Genomic DNA, 12,134 nt, shown 5'->3' with positions numbered 1-12,134 from the left:
ATGGTCCCTTCAACACATGAGTCTTTGGGGGACATTCCAGAGCCAAATTATGGCAAAAGGCATCTAGAAATGACTGGGCATTTGGTACTGAGCAAGTGGCTTTGAAGAAACGGGCTTCAGAGGGAAGTGAAATATTTAACCAGTGAGCAGGCCAACAATTAGCTGTTGACTGGACGTCCACCATATTGAGAGATCTCATCAACATATTTCTGCTTTTGCAGTCTATCATGAAGACAGCTTGAGAAAGAAAGATGTAAAATGTGGACCAATATCAGATAGTCTTCAGTGATCTCCAGGATGTGAGCCACAAGCCGGCTCCTTGCTTGTGCTCAGAACGTCTCCAATCTCTTTCGATTGCTCGTGGACTGTGTGTGATTTTGCACAAAGCCTTTCCCATTTTTCCACAACACTAATCAATAATTTCCAAAGACCTTTCTCGTTACTGCAAGTCAAAATGGTTGTGACTGTGGTGACCTATTCTATACAGTGTGTCATTTGTGGGCCGGGATGACTGTCGCGATTTTCTCTCTATGACTGCTGGGCATTGTGAGAGTGGAAAAGGGGGTGATTCCTTTCCTGTCCCTCATGAAAGGTCATGGCTGGCACCCCTATAATCAGAAGACAGGTCAGAGAGCCAGATACAGTGGTGCACACTGTCACCCCAGCAGCTCGGAAGCCTAAGGCAGGAAGATGGCCAATTCGAAGCCAGCCTCAGTAACTTAGAGAGGCCCTAAGCAACTCAGTGAGACCCTGTCTATAAATAAAATATAAAAGACCCAAAGATCTACAGGAGCTATCTGATTTCATGATTAGGTACCATGAGGCAGGGGTGGTCATGAAGAAAGGTGATTGACAAACAGAAACAACATGTATCCCATTTGTTTACAATAAAAATAAGTTAAAAAAAAAAAAAAAGAAAGGTGATTGGACAAAAGGGTGTGAGCTAACAGGATTAGATGGAGTGGGGAAACCCGGCCAGCCTATCCAGATTTTTCTTGACCCCTAAATTACAGTATTTCTTTCTACTAGATATGGGGCAGGATCCTTCTGGAATGGAGGTGTTCTTCACTTCCTATTTTCTTCCTTACAAAGAAAAGTCAGGGGAAATATTAGAGTAATATTTTCAGGCTTTATGGTTTACTTTGGGGAAAGGGTGTCCTGATTTCTTTGACCCACCTTTCAAAAGAGGAATTCTAGGGCTGGGGAGATAGCTCAGTTGGTAGAGTGCTTGCCTTGCAAGCCCCGAGGCCCTGGGGCCCTGGTTTCAATCCCCAGCACTGCAAAGAAAAAAAAAAAAAAGAGGAATTCTAGTTCCAAAAGCTTGCCTCAGAGAGGATAAGGGTGAGGTCAGAGAAAAGCCTTCCCAGACTGTCGCTTTGGAGTATCAATTTTTGAGTCCCACCAGCATCTTCTCATGGTTCAGCGATATACTATAGTTCTTCTCTGGCATTTAGAAAGGGTGTGTTTCATGCATGAGCTTCATGATAAATGCTTACCTATGTACTTCCAGAAATTTGTATCAAACAATCTGGCTTATTATTTATGAATGTGTGAGTATATTACTTAAATTTTTGATGAATGTTCCTTTAATTATAGTTACAAAATGACATTAAAGAACATTACACTGGCCGTGCAGCGGCACAGGCCTGTAATCCCAGCAATTTGAGAGGCTGAGGCAGGACAATCTCAAATTCAAAGCCAGTCTCAGTAATTTAGCAAGACCCTGTCTCAAAATAAAAAGGACTGGGGAGGTGGGGAGGTAGCTCAGTGGTCAAGAACTCCTGGGTTCAACCCCCCCCATATATACGTGTGTGTGTGTGTGTGTGTGTGTGTGTGTGTGTGTGTGTGTGTTGGGGAATGGCAGAGATGTTAATGTGAGAAGTTTGATCCACCAGGTCATTTGTGATGAAGTAAAATTCAACAGAAATCAGAAGGAAGAAAAACAACTAATTTTTCTCTAAAACTCCTTTAAAAACAGAAACTCATATCTTCTTTCAGTGAATGGTGGAATTTTTTACTCTGTTCAAGCCCTATCAGGCATTTAGGTGAAGAGTGGTATACTTTGACCAAAAGATTGGTCTAGAAAGAAGTATGCCGGGCTATTCGCCCAAACACTCAGCAAACTTGGCTGCAGACAGGCGGTGACCTTCAGGGAACAGGGAAGGGAATCGTTCTGTTTCCCCCAGACAACCAGCTAACGAAACAAACTGTGTTCATAGCAAATGAGTTGATCTGCCGGGAGTGGGGTAATCCCAGAGACTCTGGAGGCAGAGGCAGGAGGATTGTAAGTTTGAGGCCAGCCTTAGTGATTTAGTGAGACCCTGTCTCAAAATTTAAAAATAGAAATAGAAAGAGGTGGGGATGTGTTTAATGGTAGAGTCAACCTGGGTTCAAATCTCCATACTGAAAAAAAAAAAGATTTTTTTTTTCTTTCAAATAAATAAACCAGATGTGGTGGTGCACACCTATCATCCCAGTGGCTCCAGAGGCTGAGGTCAGGAGGATCGCAAGTTCAAAGTCAGGCTCAGCAATTTAGCGAGGCTCTAAGTAATTTAGAGAGACTCCATCTCAAAATACAAAAATGAAAAAAGGTTAGGGATGTGGCTCAGTGGTTAAGTGCCCCTGGGTTCAATTCCTGGTACAAAAAAAAAAAAAATAGGTCAACAGATGCAAAGTCTTGTCCAGAGGATTAATTTTCAGGAAAATGAAAAAGTGCCTCTTCTCAGAGATCTTCAGAAGAGAGACCTGAGAATTTGGTATCAGCAGCGGCAGCCTCATTTTTGGATCTTATGAAATCTCCTCATGGAAAGAGAAGCTTGAGATGTGGAACTGCTGAAGACAGGCTGGCTAACAGGTACTGGGGTGCACCCCCAGGTGGGACCCGAGAGCGGTCCCTGCTCCAGCTTTCGTGGGAAGGCCAGCTCTCCAAGGAACCCCACTTCCATGCTGAGGATGTGAGGTGCTGGCGAACTTGTTGAGAGCCAACTGCAGGAGAGTGAGGAGACAGGTTGCTCCATCATGGTCTACTTCGAGAAGAAGGAAATTGAACTCAGGAAAGTTGTGACACCCTTGGCCATTGGCATGATCCCTGCCCTATGTATGCCTTGTCCAGTCGCCTGCCATCTGGACTGCACTGATGCTGAATACCTTAACTGTCCACGCCCCACCTGGTAGAGAACAAGGGCTTTGGGCTACTTCCCCAACTTTGCCCTCTTTCAACAGGAAGCAGCTTGGAGATGTGGTCGCCCATTTTTCCACAGAAATGGAATGTGGAACTTGACAGTGGGGAAATGTAACAGTGTCCACTTTAAGGTTTGAATTCACTCCTTGCTGCTCTGCCACTGTGACTTACTTTTTTAAATGGACAAGTCTCTTCCTCTTCCTCTCTCCCTGCTCCTCCCTAATCTCGCCCCCTCCCTAATCTCAGGGGAAACAGGATGACCTTTCTTCCCCCTCCTAGCACACACCCACCAAGGAATCCAGACCTGGGGGTGGCACCAGAAGATCTCAGAAATGATTGTCTCCCAAATTAACAAGTAAATTACAACTGGAACAGAGAACACGTGGAATGTGGCCTTTGCATCACCTCTTTAGAAGCTCTCTGTTCCTGCTGAGGGGCAGAATCACAGCCTCTGGGACTGGAGTCATCTGTTTCTCCTTTACTAGCAAAGCAATAAACCTTCTTTTTCCTTTTACTTACCAAAAAGAAAAAAAAATGGGGGCTGGGGCTGGGGCTCAGTGGTAGAGTACTCACCTAGCAGGTGTGAGGCCTGGGTTCGATACTCAGCACCACATAAAAATAAATACGTAAATAAAAGTATTGTGTCCATCTACAACTAAAAAATATTTTTATAAAAAAGGTACGGAGGTGCAGTTAGATAGTAGGAATCACTTTTAATGTTCCGTAGCAGTTGGATAACTATGGTTGATAACAATTAATTTTAGATTTAAAAATGGCAGAGACAATTTTGAATGTTCCCAGCACAAAGAAATGATAAAGTTTTGAGACAATTACCCAGATCTCATCATACATATTATATACATGTATTGAAACACCTCACTGTTCCCTAAATACATATAATTATCATGCATCAATTAATATATATAAAGCCACGTATGTGGCACACGCCTTTCATCCCAGCTACTCAGGAGACTGAGGCAGTAGAATCCCAAATTTGGGCCAGCTGCAACAACTTAGCAGCCTCAGCAACTCAGTAGGCCCTAAGCAACTTAGTAAGACCCCGTCTCAAAAAAATAAAATACAAAAAAGGCTGAGGATGTAGCTCAGTGGTAAAACACTCCTGAATTCAATCCCCTGCACCAAAGGAAGAAAGAGTGGGAAGAAAAGAAATATAGCAAAAGAAAATCATTTCCAAAAAGCAGAAGGCAGAAAATAATAGCAGAAATGAATGAAATAGTAGTGAAGATATGATTATAAGGATGAACAAAGTCTAAAGTTGATTATTTTAAGAGAGAAATAAACCTCTGGCATGGTCGTTCAAGAGAAAGAGGTACATTATTCCTTTTTTGTTTGTTCTTTTTAGATATACATGACAAAAGAGTGCATTTTGACATATTATACATATGTGGAATGTAATTTATTCTAATTGGGATCCCATTCCTGTGGTTGTACATGATGTGGTGATGTTATTCTATTATTACAATATTAGGAGTAAATGGGGAGGCATAGTGGGTGACAGGTGACAAAAGTCTATTCATTTCTTTGTGTGTGGTTTGTCTGGTTTTGTTTTTGTTTTTCGTTTTTTTGCATTGCTGGATTCAAACCCAGTGCTCAAGCATCTAGGCAAGTGCCCCTGCCACTAGACCACAGCTTCTGAAGGGAGCTTTGTAAGTGTCAGCTCAGTGAGGTGGATTCTGTTTACAAGTCTCTTTGACCACCCCTAAAATGTGCTAGATCAAACCAGCACCAGGACCTTTTCATTAGTTTCTGGTGATTCTGCTGAAAAATGTTTCTGTGTTTTTTTTTTGTTTTGTTTTTTTTGCGGTGCTGGGGATTGAACTCAGGGCCTTATGCATGTAAGGCAAGCACTCTACCAACGGAGCTATCTCCCCAGCCCTGTTTCTGTGCTTTTAAAGACATGTATAATTTAGCTGAAGAGATCTGATTTAAAAAAAAAAAAAAAGAAGAAAGAAAGAAAAGGAAGTTGAGTTTGGCCAAGTAGGTAATCAGGTTCTACCCCTGCAACATAGAGGATTTAGTTAGCCACACAGTTCTTGCCCAGATGTTGAAAACAAAACTATGCATCATTAAAAATTCACTTAGGACATTGTTTGAAATGGGTGTGTGCATAATAGTGCATGCTATAGAATATCTGCATAAGTAACCATTCTGTTTTCATTAAACTTTACAAATCATTTCTAATTTTTACTATTATAAACAATGCTCCTTAAATATTTGACCAGATGTTACTAATATTATTATCATTAATACTATTGTTACTTTGCAGTACTAGGGATTGAACCTTGAATATTTGTTTTGTTTGGGTACCGAGGATTGAACTCAGGGGCACTCAACCACTGAGCCACACCCCCAGCCCTATTTTGTATTTTATTTAGAGACAGGGTCTCACTGAGATGCTTAGCACCTCACTTTTGCTAAGGTTGACTTTGAACTCACAATCCTCCTTCCAGAGCTGCTGGGATTACAGGTCCGTGCCACTGCGCCCGGCTCCTGGCCTAGAACTTTTGATCCTCACGTCTCAGCCTTCAGAGTCACTGGGATTACAGGCATGTGTCACTGTGCCTGGCTGCATGAGTGTTTTAGAATCACAATCTGTAGCACTGCTTGTGGGTCCCCTGTTAGACTCCTGGGGCTGTGTGGCAGCGACACAACAGCCAGGCCTCCCAGACTGCCATCTCCACATTAAACTAGAGTGGAACACGGGAGGTGCAGAGTGCAAGACGACATCATGACCCCAGGTGCATGATCCGGTTTGTGAATGTATCATCTCTCTTCACGGAAGGGAATATATAATACTGGGCATTTCTCTGGACACACAGTATTGTTCTCAGCCTTTGGTTTTTCTTTCCTTTTGTACTGGAGATTGAACACAGGGGCACTTTACCACTATCTCTAGCCCTTAAAAAAAAATTTTTTTTTTTTTTTTTCCATTTTGAGACAGGATCTTGCTAAATTGCTCAGTGTGGCCTTGAACTTGCTCTCCTCCTGCCTTAGCCTCCTGAGTCACTGGGATTGCAGATGTGCCTCCCCATGCTCTGCTCAGGCCCTGGTTTTTCTTAAACTCACACTGTGCAGGGCCGCTTAACTCTCCCTGGTTTCCTCTCTAATTCACACCAGATCCTTATTTACAAATAAGGATAAGCTAAATTTTGCTTCTCAGTAACCCCAAAGGCACGGTCTCCCAGGAAATGAGAGGGGTGTCTAGGATTTCCCCAGGCGGGAGGGATCCCCACCAGCTGTCTCTGCCTGAGCGCACCACCTCCATGCTGGTGGTTGCCCAACCTCCCTCCTCCCCCTCTGCCTGCTGCTCTTCTTCCCTTCTGTCTCCAGTTGGCTGGCTGGATGCTGGGGAGGGGAGGAACCCCACGCTATATACTAGACTACAAACCTCTGGAAAGAAGAAATGTCTCTGTGCTCTGATCCACTCGTTGTCTTCTGGAGTTTGCATCAGGCCCTGCAGGGTGAGTCAGGTGGGGAGGGCTTCTTTCCAAGAATTGCTTACTGACAGGGTTATGCCGAGCGCCCAGAAAGAAGGCTTTCTTGGCTGCACATAGAATAGTGCTGGATAAAGCTGGAGAAGTGACAGCATCTGAGTTGGCTGCTGAGTGGGGCATGGACACCTGGCCAAGGGATGTCACCACTGCACACCTTTGGAAGAGGGAGAACCCACTCAAGAAATAGCCAGTGGGGCCAGGGATGTAGCTCAGAGGTACAGTGCTTACCTAGTATGCAATATGAAGCCCTGAGTTTGATCCTGAGCACTGCAAAACAAAAAAGGAAAAAAAAAAAAAAAAAAAAAAAAAGAGAGAAGCAGCCAGTGCACACATCCTCGTGCTTTATTCATTGTAGAATAATGCACTTCTGCAGAGCAGTCTTCATCTTGCCCCTGAGCCCCTTGTCTCCAGTCAAGTTTGCAGGACATCATAAGTACTCTATTCTGTGCAGTTAATAAATGGAAGGGGGTGCCGCATCTATTTCCTGCCACTCCAACATTTGACACGGCTCTGTTGGAGTAGAGGATCCGACACTTGACACGGTTCTGTTGATCGTCCTCCCGCTTGGGGGCCATAGGTGTGGCATGTCTCCATGTGTAGTTGCTTTTCCATATTAATAATCAATATATCATTAGAAACTTATTGGAAAAACATTGGGAAGGTTTTACTGTATTAGGACACAAAATAGTGCACAATAAAAATTTAGCAGTAATACATAGATAAAACATATGAAAATAAACAATTGTGGCTGTGCTCGAGTTTAAAGGAGCCTGCAATTGCTTTAGTATAATAATAGATGGATAAAGAGGCATTCCTCTGAGCTTGGATGCTGTGTTTAGCGTTTGCTGCTTTCCTAGTTTTAATAGTTGATTCTAGAGATACTTTACATAATAAAAACATTTAGCTTAGTCATAAATATAATTTGTGCTTTTCCTATGTTTAGTCTAATTCTTTGAGAATCAGAATAAGATTGTAGTCCGCCATTATATGAAATTAGAATAGACTAAATATTAACTATAAGTTGATTTCTTTGCCCTTTGTTAATAATAGTAAAAGCTTTTCACTGTTAAACGCTGGAGTTCATGGTGGGGGTGGTTTCTCAGAAAATCTAGCGATGTGTTTGTTCTGAAGGTTGAAGGCTGGTGGATCATGGTGCCCTCGGTTTAACTGGGAGACAAGGTTGTTTTAATCTAGCTGGGAACTAAGGTTGTTTGGGTCTGGGCTGTCATACGAGGGAATGTGTACTTTGAGAAGAAGCATAGATTGTACTTTTGAAGGCTTTTATTTTAAACTAACCATAAAATGATATAATTATTACTGAAGAAAAATATAAAAAGGCTGGCAGAAAAAATAAAGACAGATTCAGCCTCAGAACACTTGGTGTCTCTGTGTGTTTCTCCACCGCGCCGATGCCTCCCATCCACCTAGGACCCCCCACCCCTGCTAGGGCTGGACCCCGGCGAGGGGAATGAATTTTTTTTTTCTGATTTTAGTAAGATAATTCTATTTTAATTGAAAGAGGGATTTTTGGAAATATAGAAGCAAAATAAGTCACAGAATCCTATTTCACAAATTTATAAATTGTTCCTTTTTTGGGGGGGCTGGGGTTGTGGCTCAGTAGTACAGTACCTGGCGTTTGTGAGGCACTGGGTTTGATTCTCAGCACCACTTATGAATAAATGAATAAAATAAGTCTATCAACATCTAAAATTTTTTAATTGTTCCTTTTTTTCTTAATACATTATTAAACTTCTTCCAGATTAACCAATCTGAATTTACTTCATTCTTTTATTTTTATTTATTTACTTTCTCCCACCCTTATGTATTGAACCCAGGACATTTAATATGCTACGCAAGCACTCCTCTACTGAGTTACATCTCCTGCCCTTTTTTATTTTTGGTATGGGGAATTGAACCCAGGGACGCTTAACCACTGAGCAACATCCCCAGCCCATTTAATTTTTTTTTTTTTAATGTAGAGACAGGGTCTACCTGAGTTTCTTTTTCTTTTTTTTTTCTTTTTGTTGTTGTTGCGCTTCCTTTTTTTTTTTTTTTTTATTAAAATATTTTTTTATTTTTACGGACACATTTTTACACAAAAATTTTTTTTTAATTTTAAAAATTTTAAATTTTTTTTAAAAATCTTTTTTCTCCCATCTAAGCAAAACCCCTAGGTCCTCTACCTACTCTGTTTCCCGGCCCATGGAAAAATACAAACTGGAACACAGATTTGTATTCCTTTTCAATTTTTCAGTGTAGAATCCCTACACTGTCTAGTCGTCTCTCATCAGTGCACATATACCTAGGTCATTTCCCATTGTGCTGTGGCAGCAGCTTGCAGTGCAGACCCACCCGGAGGCCGGGCACTCTAGGGCCCCATGCAGGTCCCCTGAGGGAGGAGACAGTTGCTCCTGGCACTCAGTAGGCCCCTTCACTGGCTGAGGCCAGAGCAGAGGGAAAGCTGGATGCAGCCAGAACTGCTGAGGAGAGGACAGTATTGACTGCTCCCAGGGTCCCAGATGCCCAGACGGCCCTCCTGCCTGCAGCCCCCCAGAACAGTGATGCTGCTCTTGTCCATGCAGGACCCAGTCCCCAGGCGGCAGCAGCCCAGGTGCCTCCACCCAAACTTTAGTCCCAGCATCCAGCTGTGGGAAGAACGGTTGGGAAGCAGGAGGTGAAAACACCATGGGACTTGAGGATGGGTGGCCCCAGAGGTCTCCAGAGGGCTTGCTCCACATGCAGGCCGGAGTCTCCAGGCCTGGGAAGGCCACGTTTACACCCAGGACACCAGCATGCCCCAAGAGGACAGCTTGACCAGAAGCACACTCCGACTCCCAGGAGAAGTGGTCCATCTCTCTCGGGGTCCCCAGATGACCCTCTTGGCCTGAGTGGTTGAAAGCAAACACCCCAGGCTGAGCTGGGCCTGGGACAGGGACCTGTGCCCAGGCTGCCTCCCTGCCGGAGCTTCTCTGCCTTCTCCTTGATATTCGAGCTCTCCGGTTCTGAAACCAGACCTGGGAGAACATGGGGGAGAGATGCAGAGGGAAGAGAAAAGGAGAAAAGATACTTACCAATTAAGCTACTCCCATAATTATCACCAAGTAGCATATGACCAGGGCTAAACACTTGTCAAATGAGACTTCTCGTAGGATTTAGGATAAAAGCAAAATCCTTGGTTCAGCTGATCCAAACCACTCCCTGGGTGACCCAACCAACTGCTGTACTTATGCTGGCTTAGCCCTTGACCTGTGCTCTGGGCCAGCATGGTCACAGCTACCCCGCTTCCCTACCTTGCCAACTGCAGTTTAGCCTATAATCTATCTCATCTCTCAAAAATGTCTCTCCAGTCTGATCTGTAAGGACCACCCCCACCCCACCACCAGCCTGAACTGGGGATTGAACACCAGGGCACTCTAGCACTAAGCTACATCCCCAACTCTGTTTATTTATGGTACTGGGCATTGAATCTAGGTGCACTATGCCACTGAACTACATCCCCAGCCTTTTTTACTTTTTTGATTTTGAGACAGGGTCTCCCTAAGTTGCTTAGGGTCTTCACTAAGTTGCTGAGGCTGGCCTCAAACTTGTGATCTTCCTGCCTCATTCTCCCAAGTTGCTGAGATTACAGGTATGTACCACTGTACCTGGCTCATTTCTTTTTTTTTTCTTTTATTTTCCTTTTTTTTGCAGTGTTGGAGATTGAACTCAGGGCATCATGCATGCTGAGCAAGCGCCCTACCACTGAGAAATTCCCAGGCCCCGGTTAGTTTTTATTTTGAGATAGGATTTCTCTAAGTTGCCCAGGCTGGACTCCAACTTGCAATCCTCCTGCCTCGGCCTTCTGTGTTGCTGGGATTATAGGCGTGTGCCACCATGAGCAGCCATGATAAAATTGCACCATTACACCTAGCAAAAAGTATTACATTCCTTATTATCAAACATGTATTAAAAACATAATTTTTGCCAGGTGTAATGGTGCATGCCTGTAATCCCAGCAACTAGGGAGACTGAGGTAGGAAGATCACAAGTTTCAGGTCAGCCTCAGCAATGTAGTGAGACCCTGTCTCAAAATTTAAAAAATAACCAGGCACAGTGGCACACACCTGCAATCCCAGCAGCTCAGGAGGCTGAGGCAGGAGGATCAGAAGTTCAAAGTCAGCCTCAGCAAGGCCTGAAGCAACTTAGGGGGAGACCCTTTGTCAAAAAAAAAAAAAAAAAAAAGGGCTGAGGATGTGACTCAGGTTAAGCATCTCTGAGTTCAATTCTTGGTACCAAAACAACAACAACAACAACAACAATAATAATAATATCCAGGGATGTAGTTCAGTGTGAAGTACCTGGGGGTTCAATCCCCACTACCACACACACACAAAAAAATTAAAACATCAACTTCTCTGACTAAATTGCTTCTTTCCACCACAAAAGACAGTTCCATTCCATTCCCTCTGAGGGGTCTTCCTGAGACTCCTCCTCAGGCAACTTAGTCCTGTGTACAATCCATGCCTCCTGTTCTTCCCCAGTAAATTCCTCCTTCCCCACTTTGAGTCAGAACCATTGAGTCAGAGCACCAAAATGACCCTGAGAAGACAAATCACATTCAAGCCGCTGAGCCAGCACACCACACTCCCTGGGCCCAGGGATGCTAGGGCAGCCTCTGTAGAGGCCCGGCCTCCAGGTTTCCTAAGGAGATAACAACACAGACAATTCACCCTACCTTTTCTCTGCTTTGAAAAAGAAAACTTCCTGACTGGGCATGTAGCTCAGTGGTAGAGCACTTGCCTAGCAAGGGTGGGGCCTGGGTTCAGATTGCCAGCACCACCAATAAAGAAAAAAAAAAAAATCTACTGGAAAATACAAGACAAAGACCCAATTCTTCATCCCGGCACTCCCAGAACTCTAAACCTGCTCCCTTCTGGATGAATGCCAGCCTCAGGCCAGGCCCTGCTGCTGGCCATTCACCAAACAAATCCTGCTCTCCTCCCTCAAGGTTTTAGCAACTAATAATGAAAACTTCCTAAGCAGCCAGTGCACTCTACCAGCCCATTGGCCCAAATCACCTGAGTCTCCCAAATGCTCTCTGAAGAGACAGGAGGCCTTGTGCCTTTAAGCATCTGAGACACAAATGTTCAGGATTTCTTTCCCTGGTTCCAGGAGCTCCAAGCTGTCGTTCTAAATCATGTGCTCAACTTCCAAAGCCAGTTTTTTCTCTACCAAATAGTCATGACCTTGTATTCACTAGAAGGTTTGTTTGGGCTTTGCAGAAACATGGACTGGGAAGCGTTGCGGCACAGCTCACTGTGCTGCCTGTCCCCTCCCGTGATTTCCGATGCCCTGAGGCCAGCTGATAAAGGGCTTTCTCTTTGCTTCAGACCTTCCAGTCATCTCAGCTTTTCTGTATCCTACTTGACTTTGTAAACTTTGGAACATAAGGGCTCCAC

The sequence above is a fragment of the Sciurus carolinensis genome, chromosome 15, assembly GCF_902686445.1.
Source record: "Sciurus carolinensis chromosome 15, mSciCar1.2, whole genome shotgun sequence".
In the NCBI taxonomy this organism is placed as follows: domain Eukaryota; kingdom Metazoa; phylum Chordata; class Mammalia; order Rodentia; family Sciuridae; genus Sciurus; species Sciurus carolinensis.
This window is presented reverse-complemented; position numbering follows the sequence as displayed.